The sequence below is a fragment of the Epargyreus clarus genome, unplaced genomic scaffold (genome assembly GCF_041222505.1).
Source record: "Epargyreus clarus isolate Ecla_fem2 unplaced genomic scaffold, WU_Ecla_fem_2.2 ptg000008l, whole genome shotgun sequence".
In the NCBI taxonomy this organism is placed as follows: Eukaryota; Metazoa; Arthropoda; class Insecta; order Lepidoptera; family Hesperiidae; genus Epargyreus; species Epargyreus clarus.
The window spans coordinates 1,135,712-1,153,398 of NW_027332216.1; the positions used below are offsets into that span (position 1 = coordinate 1,135,712).

A 17,687-nucleotide genomic window follows, 5' to 3' on the forward strand; every position below is an offset into this window, starting at 1 on the left:
TCCCACATAACCCCGAGTCGCTCCCACGGCACCGGGTACCATTTGAAGGTTCCCCCTCGAGAAAAAAAAAAACAAAAAAGTGTTGAGACATATATGTATTACTTAATGTGAATACTTCCACTTATGTTATTACGATGTTGCTCATTACTGCACTCATCCTAGCATAAGAGCATCTAAACACAGATTCTATTCATACCCGTGTCCTCATAAGGTTGCTATTACAAAATTCATGCATAAGCCCTCGTTTCCGCTACGAAGCCTTAAAAATATCTCAAGTCTCGTTACGGCGTTTTCCGCTCAAATGACGAAGAATGCACTTTGCTCCTTGCATGACTTTCCCAGAAGCGATCAACTCGCAGGGCTACCGCGTATGAAACTAATAATGTAATTCTAACTATGCACGTGCTAGCTTCAACTTCCTTCTAAGACTTTAATGTGACGCAAACATTGTGCAGGCGACTCTTAAGTCTTCAAGTCCTTAACTTCACTTATGTTCCTAATGTGTTGGGTCGGTGTTTAAGAATTGTTACAGCTAGTTGAAGAAATAAAGGTCTAATTATAAAATAGTTCATGTGTAAATAAAAAAACTACACGAGATATAAATTACTTGCATTTTGTAAACATTCGATGGCACGTTTACGTGTTCTAATAAGTAATGAACAGTCTGCCCTGTAGTTCGACTCCAAAGGCATCACCGCCACACCTATTTCTACCTAATAACAACCATTTCAGTAGCATTGCTGTAGTCTGTATTGAAGAGTATGGTAGCGAAGTAGCGACACATCTTCCTCAAAAGTCTGTTACCGAGATTGGCTTACTAATATCCGTGAGCGGCCAGTTATGATCAGATGGACTGCATGCTCGTACTTCATATTTATAAAAAAAACTTGCTAAGTTCGATCTCTCGCCAGCCCTGTAAGTGGCTAATGCCTATTGCAGTGAGTCAATTCGACCTTACACGGCCACGGTATGACACATTACCTCCGTTTAACTGTGACTCATGTTCAGTAGGTGTTTATAAGTCACTTCAAGTACTTACCTAACTTAAAATAAATTAGATGCTTTCTATACTTATAGCATAACTCTGTGATTCCCTGAAGTAGCATGGACATTTATGCTAGTGCAAATATGTTGATCGGAAGTACTATGTACAGATTGAGAACTTACATAATATTTAAGTCTCATTTTCACTTTTGAGCAAGTAATTTTAGCATATAATGTTAGCAAAATATAGTAAACATCAAATGATCTCCTTAATAAGTGCCAACTTTAGAAAAACGCCCCATAAATTATAACCGATATTCCCTTCTCTTTCAAATCCCTAATTGTCTTCTACACGAAGTGAAACTTTTTGAAAACATCATTTGACTGTGGCCAAATTTAGACTCGAGTCCGTTATTAACGTATCCAAAGTTTGGCCAACCAAAAATCGATATTTGACAATTTTTGCCAAGCAAAAATTGAAAAAAATCTATCTACAGCAGGCAAAATGTGAATACATTGATTAGGTATAATAGGCTTAGATTTACGAGTATTAAAACCTAGTTAAACAGCTTCAATATCGACTAATTTCCTAAAATGAGCAATCTCGTTTTATAATCCATGGGTAGGTAAATGGTTACAGAGCAAAGCACAGTGCAGAGGAAGGTATATTTTAGAAACCCGCTCCTTCATAAGCAACGAATAACTAATAACTAAACATTATTTGCTACGTTTTGAAACGCAGCAAATATCAGGAAAATTACAGAGCAGGAGCCACCTGTCACGCGTATCAAGCAGTCCAAACAGGTGAATTACTGCGATTACACCGGCCGCTGGCCTCCGCACGATGTTGCCTAACCGCTACATTCCTCCACGGCTTCACCTCTAATACCCAATAGGTAATAAACTAAAAAACGAAGTTCAGGTGCTCAACTCAGACATACAACTGCCGGTTGTATTGGAGATGTATTAGTAGTGTTTTTCTTTGTGTACAAATATGCAGGCTGTCTGCTGCTTATAGGAAAAAACAGGCGTGATGGCATTGCCACCGCACATGAATTGCAGGGGTGCGCGTATTGTGGTATTATATAAAAATATTATGTAGTAATTTTGCCACAGCTGATATTGCGTCTTATTTTAAAAGGCTTAAAATTCAGAGGATTACAATTTTAGGGATGAAGTAATACCCTTTTTGTGTTTGGTTGAATTACTTTATCATGAGCCTATGTTGTTCTATCACACTTGAATGTAGATTAACACACACATGACTTGCTCGTTAAAATCGGTATATTCGTGTTTTTTAATATCTTTATTCGTAATCGTAACACTTTAGAATAATTGATAGCAATATTGTTTCATCTGTAAATAAGTTTTCCTGAACGTTCAGTATTAACTACATAAATATAACTGGACAAGGTTGCAAGGCACAGTAGAATAGAAACAAAGCATTCATACAGTTGCGGGAATAAAGGAAAATATAAATAACAGGGATGGAAACCACCTGTCACGCGTATCACCGGTGTCGTAAAGGCGAATTACTGCAATTACACCCGCGGGCGAGGCTGCATAATGTAGAACTGCTGCTTAACTATCGTGAATTAGGTATAGGTGAAGAAAATTTGCAATCAATTTTATATAGAACAGCTGTCCTACGGGACGTCCTACTCTAGAACAGTAGCTATCTCTAAGACCTATGTTGGAAAATGTCTTATCGTAATCACAAACCAGAAGCCAGCAATGTAGTGCCCAGCAATGTTGCAGACTCAAACTTAATTATGTTTAGAAAAGTTAGGTTTGTTTTACAATATAACGAAATCTGTTTTGATAAATGCACTACAATTAAAGAATAATCAAATAGTCAAGATTATTAAAAAAAATGTAGAAGAGCTCATATAAAAACTATGTAAATTCCAAATATTCAGAGCTCTATCGCGATCGCAGTGTGTTTTTATAGAAGCACATTTTAATTCTAATTTCTGGCATGGCGTGTGGTTGTTCTATGAGATATATAAGTCGTCAACTGTTTCTAACTTAATAACGGGGTAAATATGCCACCTGTCACAGACATCAACTTTGTCGTAAAAGGCGAATTACCGCGATTACACCCGCGGGCCGCTAGGTGGCGTGCGATGTTATGTTACCACTAGCTTTTATACGTGACTTGCTTTGGAATTATAGCGCATTAAATAGAACTGATTTTAGTTATAAATTCGCCTTCCTCAAATGTAAATATCTTCTCTACACCTGCATAATTAAAAATGTACCTCATTTATAATACCAACTCCTTAATAACTTAAATATTATCTAATAATTACCACATATGGCAATAAATTGTGTCGATGAGATTTTTACAACGAGCCAGAATAAGTGTAAGTAGAGCGAAATGCCCATATAGGTAGAAATTATTCATCAGTAGTTCTGCAAAGCAAAGTTCAACGGAGACTACTGAAGCAATGATCCTATCAAAACCCTTTAGTAACTATCGATAGAGTGTATTCATCTGAAATAATACAACTGAAAATGAAATTCGCTCACAAAATAACATGAACAACGTTTACAGAGATAATATTGCGTAACTTAATAATGGAGGCAGTGACTGTAAATTGATGTGATTAGACGACTGCCTCCCTACGTCGCAAGATGTCTTTAAACATTTTAGATTTTCTTTGTTCTTAGATACGATGGTTCAAGCAAGGATTACTTCAGCATAATATAAATAAATGTTGCAATGGAGATTCACTACTGTTTTAACACTAGATTAGACATCGCGATTAATCGCTACAAAAGATGCAAAATAGTAACTTAAATCGGAAATTTGGGAATCGTAGTAGATTTAATTTGTTAATGAAAGGAAAACCAAGTATGATTTATTAATGAGCCTATAATAAGTTTAGGAAACATGTATACCGTGGCTAAATATTGAATATGTGATCCTATGCATATTTAGATTTGCAATCTTAGTGAGTCGTTGAACAACCCCTTGTCATAAGTTTCTGAATTACTTCCTAAAACAGTCCAAAACGAACAAAGAAGTAGACTTTAGAGAAAACTTAAAAGTAAGGACTAAGTTTTCAGACAGGTAAATACATTGAATAACCGCCGCAGGGTCTCGACGCCCCGGTCTGCGGACCGCTTCCTTGCTCCGAGCGTCATGAGACTTTCATTTTAGAATTTCATACTTCGTGAAGTAGAAATTCGATACACTTGTCTTTTCCACAGTATTTTCAGGCTAATTGAGTACTTACGACGAATGCTCGAGAAAATATTCGTATCAAATTGTCTGGAATTACTAAAAATATCAGAGAAAAGATTATTTTAAAAATGTAATATTGATTTCCAGTATTATTTGTAAATCAAGTGTCATAGGTATTCTAAGACTACAAGTGCGAAATTTAGAAGAAACGTCAGAATTAATTATTTATTCCACGAGTTATGACTCAATTATATTGATTAAAATTAATGGAGGAAATTAATTTAATTTATGTATCTTCACGGCGAATTGAAATAAAAGAGAATTAAATTTTATTTACATCGTTTTATTTAAATCATATACATTTGAATTGAAAACTTAGACGCATATTTGCCTATAGTTTATAAGTAGTGCAAAATATTTTTAACTCGTATTAACATAATGATTCTTTAGATCGTGCTTGATGTTCGTGCATCGGAAGATTCGGCTTAATATACGAAAAGTATAAAGATCAGGGTCCCGAAGTGAGAGGCGGAAAGTTTCGCTGCTCACAGACAAAGCTCGCTCGAGACAATGCCAGGCGGAGTGAACATTTGACTTCTTGCCTTCTTCGGAGTTGTTCTGTGAGAAAATCTCAAACCCTAAATCATTTCAAGACTGTTTTAAGGAAATATTTTTGGCATCTTTATCTTTAAGGAACGATTATAAATTAGAATCAACAAACAAATGGTAGGGATCTATACCATCACGAAATATAATGGCCATTCGAATTTTGTCGTTAGAGCACATATCCACTTGTGACGGACCTTAGGTCTTCTATCAACTAATTTTACAAAAGAGTTTTTGTAAAATTAGTTGCTAGAAGTATGAAGATAGATGATGAGGAAATTTGTGAAAGTGATATTTGCTACATTTTACCCCAATTTTACCAATTATAAAATAGCAAGTGGAAAAGTCGGTAAGACATACACGTACCTACGAGACCTACGTATTAAAAATAAATGATATCAGCATTTAATTAAGGCTCACCAACGCAGAAAACAATAACAATTTAGAAAAATAAAAGGTCGTGTCCCGACAATTATTGGTGAGCACAGCATACGTAATAAATAGACGCCTTAAAAGATTATACAATACAAGGTTAATTTACAAATATTTTGAATAATTATCCTTAACTGCAAAGAAAAATGCGACCGTTTTCCGTAGAAAATCACTGTAGCCGAATAGAATCTTCGTCACTTTTGACATGATTGCTATCGTGCCTGTTTGGAACAAGTCTTCCTTTGCACTTTTCAAAAGATCAGCATCTCATCTCATCTCGAAAGTTGAGGCAAAAGTTTTCGTTTTCACAAACAATAAGTACTCGACAAATTCCGACGAAGTGTTGAGTGCATCTTGATGCCGTTTTACTTGCGAATCTTATTCTTTGAGAACATCAGACTGTAAAAGGAAGGAAATAAAACAGTTTCTTGCATATAGATGTATTTAATAAAATCAAGAATGCACGGTAAAGCAGTTTGTATCGAAAGTATTTATACTTTCGGACGGAAGTTGGATGGATGACCGCTAGTTGTTAATTTTTATACTCGCTTTGATTGGCTCGACGCTCGTTGCGCCAGCGGTTCCGTTTGTTGTTTGTTAAAAGCAATAATTGTTAACCCGTGTTGGAGGCCTTATGTGCTCTTAAGAATACAGGGTATGCTAGTAATCCTTACCTCCTCCATCACCCATAATTGTAGAATTTTGGTAATTTCTTCAAGTGTTTGTCAGTTGTTGGGAGAAAGCACCCAGTACTGGGTGTGACCCAATCACTTACTGAGTTAACTATTTAAGTTACGTTAATATTTATCAAAACCTTTAACCTTGCGTATGCAATTTTGTTATAGTAACAAATAGAATATCAAATAAAGGTGGATTTACGTTTAGATATCGGTAAAGCACTTAACAAATTACTCCTGAGAGGTGGAGCCTCGATCCTGCATTTTTAATGTGGACTGGTGCATTCCACGTCGCTGGCTATGTACCTCTATAGAAGGTATTGTTATTAACGGATTAATTAATGAAATATGTTACTTCATCAAACAGCTACTACTACTACTACTTCAAAAATCAGCTACACTTAGTATATTCTTTCTGTTCGATTCGGTAGAGTACTTTATAGTTTAGTACGTATTATTTTAAATTAAAAGATACATCGAGGTGCTCCGAAGTAGAAAATAGTAACTTTCTCATTAGGCTTGCGTTATTCAAATAATAGCGGATATTAATGGCAGTATTCACTAAACCATTTTGTGAATAATTTGCAACTTTCCATTATAAAACATGATGTGTCTGTTTCAAATATGTATTTACATGCATGTACTTAATCCCTCAATCGAAAATAATATACGGGTTTAATAATATCTAAAAACTTTAGTATCAAATATTCTGACTTTTCAAATATCATACACATTCCCAATTTCCAATTATAATTTGAAACGGGATATTGCTGCGGAAAGTAAATATTAAAGTTGAAATTAAACCGCGGGTGGAGGCCAGTGGGCGGAATGAGTTTATGTTTATTTAACTGTATGTGTGAAATAAATACATAGCCAGCGATATCCTCGGGTATAAAATTTAGCCACTCTTTGACCTGACAGACCTACCAGCTATGATTTAGACTGGAGATAACTATAGCGAAGGTTAAGTTAAGGTGCGGTAAGGGATCTTTTGTGACGCGTTCTAACTTAGTTCTTAGGAATTGCAAAGCATTTGTGGTCGGGATTAGATAGGACTAATGCTCATCAGATGGATTGAATGCTCACTACACACTATACTACACACCCGACAATTCATAACATGCCTGAAATTTGTGTGTAGCCTCTCCCAATCTTCACTACGATAGTGCAATGGAATGTTAACTAATAACAGGTAGTTTAAATACTCTCCAGTCTGTTACTCGTTCATCAGGGAACTAGTAATGAGTAAATGATGATTATTTTAAAATGTTTTAAAATGATGTGGTTCGTTGTACAGAGTTGAATAAGGAAATATCAACACTAATAACAAGATTATATTATATCGATCGATTAAAAAAATATAGAAGCATGTCAATTTGAAAGCGACCTGTTTCTCTATAAAAATAAATGCATTTTAATTCATATAATTAAACCCAGTTAGGTCACAACATGTTAAAACGTACGACCGAATTTTATAACAAAACCTAAGAAGAAAAAAATCTTTCTATTTTCATTTTATTGTGATATCTGCATATTAACGACATACGTAATACATACGATGATTCCATGTTATGGTAGGTGTACTTATCAAAGGTCGTTAAATATTTATCAGTATCAGTGGGAGGAGTTGCCTTATCTTATCGGCTGAGTCAACAGTATAAATCCATGACCATTTTACTATTGAGTTGTGCTGAAGTGTTGCCCAAATAAATTACTTTGTATTAATCCCCGTGTTTCTAGTATATTCGTAAAAGGAAAACTTATCTCTCATCATTGTCATAATCGACCCATTACCATTAGTATGTTTATATTTACCACTGGGCATGGGTAATTGGGTGTATATAGAATTAAAGATGTAATAGATATATCAAGCTAGGAAAGTAAAGTTTCATATACCTACTTCATACTTTGAGAACCGTACGTAGCTACTAACGATGCTTTCCTTCCCCTTAAAGCGGTGACAATTAATTACTCGAATGGCATATAGATGTTATCCGGGCTGCGTGTCCGGGATTTGATCCCCGAATTCTCAGACGAAATTCATCTCACTAGACTATCACTGATTGAAAATTTTCTACTTATCTTTCTAAATATAACGCCAACCTCATCCCATAAAATATGTCACAATCGTGGACCCATGTTCGTGTCCTGTTACATTACCCAGGTAGTGTCCTAAAACGTACTTCGGAAATACAATATAAAAATCTTTATTTCAAAATGTAGGCGTTTACGTTTCTTACCGCTGCGATATGAGGAACAAAAATAATATTTCTTTACGAAATTGAAATTATAACGTGTCTGTATAACGTGAAATATCTTCGTGTAATGATTAACTCATTCACATCTGTAACCAATCACTAATAACACTGGAGTTCTTCTAAATTTTGTTGAGATATCTCCAAAAACAAAGTTGTAACTTCGAAAACAAGGATAGATTGTAAGCGTCACCTATTATGTTCTGTTCATTAATTATGAACAGTAATAACAATCTTAATAGATTATATTTCATTTGCAAATGGGTATTCACTTCCACAGATCCCAACTTTATTTGACAATCACAAACATTCTAAATAAGCATCAAAATAAAACCAGGCGTGCATACAATGCGTAGAGGTCGTGCCTCTATCTAATCGTAGCTGAACCAACAGTGCCGATCTATCGCTGTAAGTGCCCGCGTTCCTGGAATCGCCTACCTATACCCAGGTAGCGCCCTCACGAAAAAACTACGTTTAGTGATGTGCCGTGCTATATCGATGTTTCATTAATTTGGAAACTGAATAGTTTAGAATTAATGACATTTAATGTACTTGAGTTTTTTTAGCATAATAGTACTACTATAATAACTTTGTAAGAAAAAAATAAGTTATTCATAGTACCTATAGTCCGCATAAAACTGCTAGTCCGCTCTGAATATAGAAAAGAGTCGCGTCGCCATAGCAAATTATCTGACTACACCTGCTCGCAACAACTTCAGAGCGGACTAGCAGTTTGGCGCGGAGTATAGTTTTAAAAAGGTGCAATTTGAAATATCTATAGTTGTATGTAGATTTGCATATTATATTGCTCACAAATGCTTAGCCACACTCTGCGACCCAACAATAATAACTCATACAAATGTGCAAAATATAACTGTTTAACCAGAATAACCTCCTTGCAGCACAACCGAAATAAGTATGTGGTACTGCAAAAGTCGAACTACGTAGTTTTATTGTCTGAAATTATATTACTCACAGTTATTTTTGCCAACTTTTTAACAAGCCACAATGTGTGCAAGCTTTTTACAATTTTATTATTATTGTTGAAGCGATTTTACAAACTTTCATAGCATGACTCAGACATGAAGTGACGTGAGTCATTCGCTCATCCTCACATTCATGAACTCGATCATTGACTGAAACTTGTTAACGACTCCATTCACGCGTGACTCGATAATCACGTCACTTACAATGTTGCAAGTAAATTATTGAATAATCTCGTTTGCAATTTCAATTGCACGCATTTATTTTGCTCTGTGCGCATAAAACAGCCGACTAGACCCGTTTTTGTTCGCTTCTAACAGCGCCAGGAGTTATTAAAATTAAATAATTATGCTGGCTTTCCATAACTTTTTGTGGATACATAATGCTCATGTTTATGAATTTGCCTATATTTATTAGAGTGCAATTTCTAATAAACCACTGTCTATTGTCTGTGGGTTATAAAGTTTATTTAATTTATTATCTAAATGCCATAATCACTAAGGGTAAAGCTAAGAAAATCCACCTAGATGATCCAATTTGGATTTGTGGATGTCGAAATAAAGACGTTGTCGATTTTCGTTGTTTAAATAACTTTTTATTTATTTATTTATTTATTTATTAAAGGTTCACCAACGTAATATACACTTATATAAATTACATTGCAAAAGTTAGAAAAATAAGTCGTGTACCCACAATTATAGGTGAACACGGCATTTACAGAATAGACGCTCTAGTAGATTTAAATATAATGATAATAAGACTACAATTTACATTAAATACAAGATAAGAATATATATTACACAATTTTATACAATTAATAAGAACTTAGAAAAATTAAATATATTGAAATTAAAATTAAATCTAAAATTAATACATTGAAATTAATACATTGAACTTTTTTCAATTTAGTATATGATTGCGCGTTGTTGATGCAACCGGTACACAACAGGTTCGGATCTTATTATCCACACCAGAGGTACGTTGAACACATCAGTCATCGATTCAAGGACCGACCGTGTTAACTAACAGAGTACCTCACAGTACTACAGCGGTATTAGTGCGATACATTTGATTGGGTTGTAAAACTGTAGATATCTGAGTACTTCGGAGTTGTGATCGGTAACATATTTCCTGTTATAATTGCTACGTGATAAAGCAGTTCTTTTCATCATAAATACTGAATGGTAAATTGTCGTTAAGTAAATTGCTGTTATTAATACGTATTTATTTATTTGGGCCATGTCATAGAGTCAATTAATTATTTAAGCACATCGATTGGTAGGTACATAATATTTTCAGCACGTATGAATGTCATAATAATATATCTCTAATCTGTAGATTAAACTTTTAATAAATCAATTTAATCATATACACCTTTCATATAATATTATTTGTTTTTAGATTTTATCTTGATTTATAGACAGGATAATGTATGTAATAAGTAGGTTTGGGTATCAGCTAAAATTTATACCCCACGGAGTAGATAGAAGTAGAAGATAGTGGGTAAGTACCATAAAATATTTTATAATTCAATTCTTTATTTTTAATTTCTTAATAATTTCTTAATTTCATAATTTAAGTAGATTTTCAATAATCTACATAACAAGTGGATTGTAGTGTTTGTCATTATCAAATGATTTACAATTCAAATTTCAAAATAACACATATTTATATATGTATTAAAAAGTTATATTTATTACATAAGTGTGCGAGAGATATTTTAATAAATAAAGTTCTCAAAGGTGTATAAAGTCTACCAATTCGCATTTGTCTAGCACGGTGGAGTATTGCCTAAACCCTTATCAGAAAAGGGGCCCGTTCCAAGCAGTGGGCGAGTTAAGGCGAGTAAAGACGAGTAGGTTCTATAGACTCTTGTTCCCTCTAATTTTCTTTCCTATTTTTATGAAATTTGCTGCTTGACGGTTAAAACAATGAATGCGTCTGCATTTTTTATTTAAAAGGCCCCACTATCACTGTATGCAATAGTAATTATTATGTAAATATGGACCAATTAACTCAGAGTCGCGCGATACACTTGGCGGCACGAGCGGTATTTGTTATTATAGGTATTTACGAACCCCAGTGGTGTGAATTATTACTTCCCATGTTGGAAGCCCTGTTTAGTTTTCCAGCATGCATTGACCTTTGAGGTTTCGAATTCATTAGCTTACTTCAACAATAACACTTACTTTTAATCGAGAGGAATAGTCAATGAGAACGTCTGTAACCAATTCCTACAAAAAACGAGTCCTACTTTAAATTAACGTTTTGACACTCTCGATTACTGTCGAATTCTCGATCACTATGGATCGCCTCAAAAAAGACAATATGCAATAATCTACGAGTATACTCTTTAAACTAGAAGAAAGCTGCACTACATTACTGCTATAAGACGGAAATAAGCATTGCGGTGATACCGTCGCAGGCAAATGCCGATGGTTTTGATAGGGTTGATAGGATTACTTTCAAAAACCAAGTAAGAAAATAATTTCTGAGAAGTTTAATTTATGTTCTCTTAATTTATCTATATAGACCAAATCTATCAATTTAAGACGAATTGGTTGGCTAGACTGAACTCCTGAACAAGAAAGAATTGATCACGCGATTTTCATCAAGCCAATGCTAACAAATACTATACATGAAACGAAATACAGCAGCGGCTTCATCTGTTCTAAAATGTAGGTATCGTTTAAAATTGTAAATAAAACGCTAACACCAATCTGCATAGTTGTGCATTCCATCGCTATCGCAGTTGCCCGCAGTTGTAATTGTTATGTAAATGACGAGGCAATTAACTTGCACTCGGCCGATGCGCACGCAGCGATAGTCCCTCGTTACTGTGACAACTCGGCCTTTCGAACTTACATGTGCATTATTTTTATATCATCACGTAAAGTTCGGAGCTGGACGTCTTATAACAAAGTTTTGCGGTAGGGGCTACAGTTCGATGTACGTATTGGTGACTCCAGTAGACGAATAACTTCTTAGGAACAAGATAATGTCATTTTCTAGATTAAGCCTTATACGATGTTATATATAGGAAACGCAGCGCAATAATTGCTGCACTATCAACACTGGGTGTATTTCTGCGTACCTGGAGAGTGAAATTATTTTGACAAAACTTACCACTGTTATTCTAAAATAGCGATATTTGAACTGCTTTTGCATGTTATTACAAAATTGATGAATTATTAAGATCTTATTTTTTATAAAAACTGTTTATTTGTAGATATTTGTAACAAATTAACGATGAAAGCATGATGGCTAAATACATACTTTTAAAAATAAACTGTTATGTTATATCTGAAAACATCCATATTATTGTTGTTGACCATTATTCTCATGAAATATTTGCTTAATCGATGATCGTATCTAATTAATCCACTGTTCTAATGTATTTAAATTTGTTTTAAACTAAATACTACAATACCGCATAATTGTCGTTACCACCCCATATGACCTTTGTGTAATATTTGTTATATTTATTCAATTCTATCGATATCTCGGTCGTCGGTCGGTGGGCCTATCGCTACACTATAATGAGGTATTTTGTTCAATTTTTTGTCTCGATCGAAGGTTTTGTGGCGCCTTATCACAACCTATCCCAAACGCCATGCTGTAATGGCAATGCCGTTATACAACTATACAAAATTTAATAATAATAGTGTTCACTGTGACACTATATTATTGATTTCCAAATATTTATGTGGAATGTAGATACTGTGTTGGTATTTATCTCGCTTGATATAAAGCTAGCCATCAATAAGGCTAATCTTCATCTGAGTAAGATATTTCTTGTCTATTTCCGTATTAAGTATTTGCTATTAGTATCTAAAATAAAAGTTTATAAGATATACGTAGAACATAGCAATGCCATACACATAAAGGCAAACATATTGGGAATATTTTTCAATAATAAGACAAACATGAATACCTATTCACGTTCGTCTCATTATGATATATATGCTATTTATAATTATTGTGATATATTTGATAAGAATTTAAACGAATTGGTACTTTGTCGGGATCAAAAATATACATTATAAGTACATATGAATATAAACAATGAAATATTATATTTCATTACTACTTTATCACAATTTTCGGACGCAAAGATAACAGGCGATAGTATGTAGACAAACTTGAAACAGATTGCATTAGCGCCAGGCGAAATGATATATTTATAGACCCTTATCTATTTACTCTTAGTCTTAGTTACTCATAACATATCTATGTAGGAAGAGATAGGATTCGCGTTACTTCTTTCCTTTTTCCGTATTTTCTATGAACAAACTCTCCTAAATATTTGTTTATTTAAAATATGTTTTCTATTCTCTCTTATTATACTTTTCAACGCAGGCAAGTCTTTCGTAACGTATAAAGAAGCGTCACGAACGCCCATCCAGCCACCAGACGCACTCAGCCCTTTATCGTTAGATCATTACTAGCTCAAGTCCTAGACCATCATACGTAGGACCGCAAAAAGTTAATATCTATGGCGTGTTTACTTTTAATACTACGCCCGTAGTAATTTTGCGTGTATATCCAGCCGCCTTTGAAATAATTACGGCAGCTCGACGGATATAATTACATCAGCGCGGTACCAGGGCGGCATGACCGCGTAGGTACGTCTGGCGGGAGTCCGTAAATAAACACGAGTATACTATACGCTGAAACATAAGTACGTGATACACGTCTGTAGGATTACTCAGATGCATTAGGCACGGTGATACAAATAAAAAACTGCCTTATGTAAATTCCATTTCCAATTGAGTAAAGACTGTGCCGTGTTAAGGACAGAAGAGATTTTTTAAACAACTCCAAATTTTCATCCGATTTTAATTGATAATGATGAGCTTTGTTAACAGTAACTTAAAACGTAACAATTGACGCATAGTTAGTAAGAAGTCAATTTTTTTCTTGTAATGAATATACGTAGGCGTATCAATCTACATATGATAATTTTGGAAAATAAAACTTTGCAAAGATGAAAAAATAATCGTAACAAGATTATCAAGTTACTCACGTAGACGACGGTTAAGCACCTCAAGACCGGTTTCCATTTCGTTAGATCTAAATTAGTTCCATCTTAACCACCGCTGATAGCAAGCCAGAATATTAAGTGAAGTAGAAAATAAAGATATTTTAGCTGTTTTTGAAATTTACTTGTACAAGTATATCGATGATTGATAAATGAGTTTATAGTAATTAACGTAATTAATGTTTTCCCAAAAATCCCTGCAGACATTTAATCCCTTTCAGTTTTGAAATAATTAGGCGGATCGGGAAAGTTAATTACGTCGGCAAGAACCACGCAATAGGGCCGCGTCGTCTGCCGGGAAGCCCTAACCTGTCCCTATAATGGAGTTATGACTTTATAAAAGAGTGGAGAGAGGATCATGAACTTTGCAAAGATTTTATGGTGTCTGATATTTTTTGCTTACACTTTACGATCTTTATTCTGAAGAAGTATACAGAGTAACAATCTTCTATCTTCTGCAAACCGAATGTGCAGTATCTGAACAATGAAACAAAAAGGTTTTCAGGCCAATTTGATATTCAACGTTATTTAGACCAACAGATACAGTTTATTTCCTTATTTATGCATATATCTATTAGGTACACTGGTAACTGGTAACCTTACAAGTTTCAAAATATCAAATGTTTAGTGACCACTATCCGTATATACAAGAGGATATAATCAAATCTGAACAGACCATCAGCCCCAGCGGAATTATAGAGCATACATCATTTTGGATATAACTTGGGGGCTAATTAAATACGATATTTAGCTGCGCAAATCCTTTTGACATTTTCTGCTATTTACTAATACCATTAGGTAGTGGAACGGTAGCGTCAGCATGCTTAGCATAAATTTAGAATTCGTTAATTTATCACAACTAAATACGTTTGGCTGTAAATCTAATTTATTTTGTCATATACAAAGTAGTGTGCGCGAAGCATTTAATATTAATATTAATGTTTAATCGGTAATAACATACTATCATAGACCCGTGCATGACATTTGTTTATGTAAATTTGTTTGAGTAACAAACTTGTTTATTTTTCGGTAGCTGCAATTTATTTTATGTGCCTTTGAAATTAAGTAAAACATTGTTTATTTCATCATATCTAAGAGCTGCTTTTCTGCTTGTATTTCCGGTATATTATGGATTTTGGTATATTTAAAGGTTTTAATACCAGTCATAATTATCTTTTTTTATGGACTTATAATGAATTTTAATGGTGTTATGTTTATTATGAATGACTGTGGTTTGCAAATTGTTTCGAAATCAGTGTTTTCCGACTTCACGTAATAGTGGCTCTGCCGTGTTCAACAGGTGCGGTAGATTTATCTCCCCGAGATTGAGTTATGAATTATTTATTATAATTATGAATACATAGGAAACCGTCGGTGGAAAGGATCGAGTTAATGTCGGATCATAAATCTGAGTCAAAATTTTGCTCTCGGTTTCAAGTAGGTATATGGATTGTAACGGTGACGGTGCAATACTGTCAGTTGGTTAGTGTTTGAATCCAGGCTCATTAGCCTATTTTGTAGCTTGGTCTGTACACTCGTGTGGGCGAACAACACAATGTAGTGATCAAGGTTTGATCAATCATGGAACCTTCTTCGATATGCGTCAACAACGTCTTATATGCAATAATTTACTAGGAAAAGCTTTGTATGTATTTATAAACTCCGATCACCACATTCACAAATTACCCTTATTGGTGTCGCTATTGGTAGATAAGTCGCAGCAGTCACTTTAGATTGATGTTACATTTCTTATTACGAAGGTTCTCTTTTGGTAACATTAGTGCAAGAGATTTCTAATGCTATCTTAAATGAACTTTCGTTTAACTTTAAATAAATTTCTCGTATTAAATTTATTATCATTCCAAACAAGAAGTTATCTACATACTAAATTTAAAAATAATGTCGCAATAAAATTCAAAACAATGCCTTGAATGCAATTAATAATTTGCTTTAAAATCTATTGAGTTAACCTTTTCCGAGTACCTTTGAACTTAACATAGATCATTGCAGGTGTAACATTGCACAATGTACGTACGAAAGGGCGTCTATATCGGGCGACAGTTAAATATGTCACGATCAGACAATGTAAGGGCGAAATTAATCACAGATGCGTTTTTGTAATGGCGCGTGCTAATGTTGCGGCTTGCACAATGCATTTGTAAGTGCAACGCTCTTTGAAAGAACAATATGAATGTCGGTCTAGTACATATGTTTAAATTAATGAATGGCGGGAACTTAACTGCTTAATTAATATGAAAAAATATGTATTTTCTTAAAATTGAGGCTTTTCAGCATTTTTCGCTAATTCTTATAGTTTCGGATTTGGCCCTGAAGGCCTATTTGAAAAATTCACCCTGTATACTATACCATCATTTATTTTAATTAATTCCTCGCGATTTTTACGACGTATTGAATTTTAATTAAGTTACTGCGTTTATTTTTTTTTATATTTCACATTAATCTAAATCAATTATCTTTTACAATGAAATTATCTAGTTTATAGTTTATTTGTTACAATAAGTTAGTATTCTCTTATTGTTAGGTATCGTATAGGTTATCGTATAGTTAGGATTGTTCATTATTATGATGGAAAATATTATGATTTGTGCCTGTTTTGTGAACGGTATCCGCTTGTCTGACGGGAGCTGGCGCCCCCTGCCGCCCTCGGTATACATCTAGTCTAGACGTATAGGTGCAGGGGAATGTAATACCGTCGCTGTTATTCAATGTATTTCAAATTTCATTTTTCGTATCAGAAATAACGCTTAAGTTTTGTATGGGTACAGTAAGGTACATGTTAGTAGTTTATACTACCGCTTTTTCGATAAGTACTTCTTATTACCAATATAGCATAGCAGTGTGCTAATAGCAAAGGCTTTATTATTATTATTATTTATTTTATTTCAGACAAAGTCCATTTATGGTTAAGGCATTATGGTTTAGGCTATATGGCATTCGAATCCCAGACATGCGATTATTCGAAGAATTGTACGGCTGCAAGCAAACCTTTTTACGTCCCTTAGAATGTACCCAAAAGCACTTAAAATCCAAAGTTACTTTTTAAATGTTTCAAATAATTTATTGTACTTCACGGTTAAAACGAAAATAAGTTGACATTAACACATATGAAATTTAAACTTCGATTAATTTATTCCGTAAACGAAATTGCGCTAATCCCTCGCTGTCTTAACATTTGAATATTTTAAAAGTTTTAAATCTGCGTTATCATTAGTTAAAACGTGACGCGAACTAAGCGGGGAAGCGTGGCAGTGTTGTCATAAATTTCCTGTAAGCTTCATGACTATGAATCCATTTACCAAGTTTCCACTAAACTACACTTGGAAGTTAATTCGCAACGCCTTTTAAAGTTTGGTGTGGAGAATTTTACAAAGAATATGCCAAAAAGCATGAGAAGCCAAAATTCATTTTACTAGGATTAGGGTGACTTTCCACCAGGTATGTGCGGTTATGTAGCTAAGTGGATTTGATATACAATCGCAGTTTAGTTAGTTACCTCA

General features: G+C 34.2%; 1 protein-coding gene across 3 annotated transcripts in view; it reads left to right on the forward strand.

Annotated features, from left to right (window-relative positions):
- The window catches only part of wge (BAH domain and coiled-coil containing protein winged eye), a 135,554-nt gene that overhangs the window by 46,383 nt on the left and 71,484 nt on the right, over positions 1 to 17,687 (forward strand). The window lies entirely within an intron of this gene.